General features: G+C 51.7%; 1 long non-coding RNA gene across 1 annotated transcript; it reads left to right on the top strand.

Moving 5' to 3' along the window:
* Positions 1-1,575: 1,575 nt before the first annotated feature.
* Positions 1,576-3,395, top strand: LOC144180638 (uncharacterized). Its single transcript, XR_013324484.1, has 2 exons — positions 1,576-2,083; positions 3,046-3,395. It is a non-coding gene; the product is annotated as an uncharacterized LOC144180638 (long non-coding RNA).
* The last annotated feature ends 477 nt before the right edge of the window (positions 3,396-3,872 follow it).

The following is a 3,872-nucleotide window of genomic DNA, read 5'->3' as shown; positions in this document are numbered from 1 at the left end:
GCACAGGGTCCGGCGCTCAAGATGCACAAGGTGTAACACACTGCACGATGACCGAGCCTGCCCAGCCTTCGGGAAAACGTGCTTTCGGTGCGGTAAGAGCAATCATTTTGTCGCCCGCTGCCCTGCAAAGCCCAACAGCCGGCAGAGCTGCTGCATAACTGCAACGGACCAAGCGCGTGGGAAAACAGCTAGCTCGTGCCAAGAGAACACTGCCAGTGACGAGTCGTCAGGGGAGTTTGACATCCTGGATGTTGGAGTTTGTACGACTGCGTCGCGTCCAGAGTGGATTGTTACGGTTGGTGTGGGTGCAACAGGCAAACTCTCCTTGAAAGTCGACCCCGGGTCGCAGGCCAACCTGTTGCCCTATTCGCTGTACAGGAAGCTCAGCAAGAATGCTTCTGTCCGGCCCAGCCCAGCAACACTTCGAAGCTACACGGGAGGCATAATCAAGCACATAGGCCTGGTTACTCTCCAGCTGAAGATGAACGGCACCACAGCGCCAGTAGACTTCTTCGTGGTCAAGAATGGGCATCAAGCCCTGCTTGGCCTGGAAACTAGCGAAAAACTCGGCTTAGTATCGAGAGTCGACTCTGTCAAGGAGGAAGACATTGTTAGTCAGTTTCCGGACGTGTTCTCAGGAACTGGTTGTTTGGGCCGCCCCTACCATCTGACTCTGCGCGAGGGAGCCCAGCCAATAGTCCAGCCAGCACGGCGTGTGCCCCAAGCCCTGAGGACGCCACTGAAATCGGAGCTGGATCGCATGGAAAAGGAGGGCATCATACGCAAAGTTCCGGCCCCAGCGAATGGGTAAGCCCACTCGTGTTGATAAGGAAAAAGGATGGCTCGCTCAGAGTGTGCATGGATCCGCGGGAGCTAAACCAGAACCTAAAGCGAGAGCACTATCAGTTGCCCAGGCGCGAAGACATCGAATCTGACCTGGCCGGCGCCACTGTTTTCACTACTCTTGATGCTAAAGCTGGATTTCACCAAGTGCCGCTCGATCCCAGTTCGTCTGAGATCTGTACCTTCGGAACACCGTTTGGCCGGTACTGTTTTCTACGGCTACCATTTGGCATAGCCTCATCGCCAGAGGTGTTTCAGAGAGTGTTGTCCGAGATTTTTGAGGGCATAGAGGGTGTTCGCGTCTGCATAGACGATATCCTCATCTGGGGTCGAGACCAAGCAGAACATGATGAAAGGTTGCTACGTGTGCTCGAAACGGCACGCAAAGCAGGGTTAACCTTTAATCGGAACAAGTGTAAATTCGCTCAAAGCTCGGTCTGTTTCCTGGGAGATGTCATCAGTGCTGAAGGCATTACACCCAACCCAAGTTTGGTCTGTGGTCTGACCCACATGCCCACTCCGGGAGATAAGAAGGCCCTGCGTCGCTTGTAGGGCATGATCAACTACTTTCGGAAGTACGTTCCAAACTTAGCACAGAAAACGAAGAACCTGCGTAGCCTGACTCGCGAGGACTGAATTTCAGTGGCTTCCCCCTCACGAAGAGGAACTTGCCGAGTTGAAGGACATACTCTCGCAGCCACCAGTGTTGGCAGTCTTCGACCCTTTGAAAGCCACAAAGATATCCACTGATGCCTCACCCACAGGCATCGGAGCAGTGCTCTTACAGTTGCATGGAGAAATCTGGCGGCCAGTGGCCTATGCATCGAGGGCACTCTCGGACCCTGAGACACGTTATGCGCAAATTGAAAAGGAGGCTTTAGGCTTGGTGTTCGGCTGTGAAAGGTTTCATCATTTTGTGTATGCTGCTGACTTCACCCTTGAAACAGACCACCAGCCATTAATCGCAATTTCAAAAAAGGGTTTGAATGACATGCCTCCCAGGCTGCAGAGATTCTTCGTACGGTTGTTGAAGTATACCTTCACCTTGCAGTATGTTCCTGGCTCACAGCTTGTCCTGGCTGATACGCTGTCCCGGCAGAAAACTCACATCCCCAGAGAGCCGAACGACCTCGCAGTGGACATCGAGGTGCATGCCACCCATGTCCTCTTCGACCTGGTAGCGCCAACGACCCTCGACAAACTCGTCACAGAGACCCAACATGACCCCATTCTCCAACAGGTAATATCGGCGTTGTCAAACAATAGCCCAGTCGATGGCTTGTACAGACCATTCTATGCCGAATTGACCGTTGTCAATGGAGTATTGTTCAAAGGCAGCCGTGTTGTCGTGCCTTCATCAATGCGAGCCGACTTGCTAAAACGGTTGCACGAAGGTCACCTTGGCATCTCCAAGTGTAAAGCTAGAGCAAGGCAACTCATGTTTTGGCCGGGGATGAATGCGGACATTGTGGCCTTTGCCAACAGATGCTCAGCGTGCAAGGCACTTGCTTATAAACTGCCACAGGAGCCATTCCGGATTCGTGAGGTACCCAAACACCCATGGAGCAGGGTAGGTGTTGACCTACTTGAGTATGCCCATCAGACCTATCTTGTGGTATACGACGCACAGTCAAACTTTTTGGAGCTAGAAAAATTGCAGAATGCAACTGCGGCAGAAGTCGTAGATAAGCTGAAGGCAATCTTTTCCCGTCATGGCATTCCAGTGGAGGTGAATTCGGACAATGGCCCTCAATTCACCTCGCGCGAGTTCAGTCAGTTTGTGGCCAAATATGAGTTCCGTCATGTTACATCAAGTCATTGTTTTCCCCAGTCTAATGGCCTCGCAGAAAAGGGCGTGCAAGTGGCAAAACGTATCTTGCGTAAATGTGCTCTGACTGGCGATGATCACTGGCTGGGTCTGCTGAACTATAGAACAATGCCCTTGGAGGATGGACGGTCACCCAGCGAACTACTCATGGGCAGGATGCTTAGGACTAGGCTTCCCGACTTTGGAAAGGCAAGGGGGACTCAAGTGAAAAAGCACAAGCAGAAAATGCAGGGCTGTCATCTCTCGCAACTGCAACCTGGTGACGTAGTTCGTTTACAGAGCGATGTGGGATGGAACCCTAAAGCCCGGGTGTTGGAGGAATGCTCACCCCGCTCGTACCGCCTGGTAACTGATACTGGTCGTTGCTTTCGCAGGAACAGGAGACACCTGCTTCGTACAGAGGAGCCCCTAGACGACACCTTGAGCGACACCGACTCCAGCATTCCGCCACAGCAGGAAATCCTCAAGCCGCTCGAACCCAGCCAGCCAGTACCGAACCCAGAAGATGGAGACCATCTTGCCCAATCCTTGCTAGGGGTCACCACCCCTACACAACAGTCACAGCCTGTACCAAGGAGATCGACCAGACCTCGAAAGCCCCGTGTCAAGCTTGACTATGATGAACAGTTCAACCAAATTCCGTAATTCTTAAAAGGAAGGAAGATGTATCAGGCTACAGTGGCGGCAGCGTAGCCGGAAACAGCAACTATGGGTCGGGGGGTATATAAACCGTCGAAACAATAAAGCTTCCTCTCTTTGCTGCTCACCACTTGAGTGTGCGTGTCGTCTCTCATCGGCTGATACAGAAGTGTCTAGTGAAAAGTACGACTAAAGAAGTGAGCAGGGGTGGTGAACAGCGGACTGCGTGAGTAATATTGTGTAAGACATGATTACTTGAGGATTTGTAACGTGATGAAGGTTGTGAGGACGAAATGTATATTATGGTGTGTAGAAAGAATCGAACTGTAGAGTGATGAACAAGTGAACGGTGGTGTGTAATAAGGTGTCTGTGTGTGAGTAGTGAACAGTGGTGGTGATCAGAAGATACTTTGGCGGCCAAGATAAAGCAGTTTTTTAGGAAAAAAACTCTTAAAGGGGGGTAATTGTCATGTATCAAGGGCACCCCCTAAGAGGGATGCATCAAAACCCCCCGAAAAATAGAAGGGAAGAACAAAAGAACGAGAATTTTGAAGTGCGCGCC

This window comes from Haemaphysalis longicornis, unplaced genomic scaffold, assembly GCF_048455015.1.
Source record: "Haemaphysalis longicornis isolate Haplotype H1 unplaced genomic scaffold, Haemaphysalis longicornis Haplotype H1 scaffold_4, whole genome shotgun sequence".
NCBI lineage: Eukaryota > Metazoa > Arthropoda > Arachnida > Ixodida > Ixodidae > Haemaphysalis > Haemaphysalis longicornis.
Note: the sequence above shows the minus strand (reverse complement) of the source record. Positions and strands in the feature narration are given on the sequence as shown.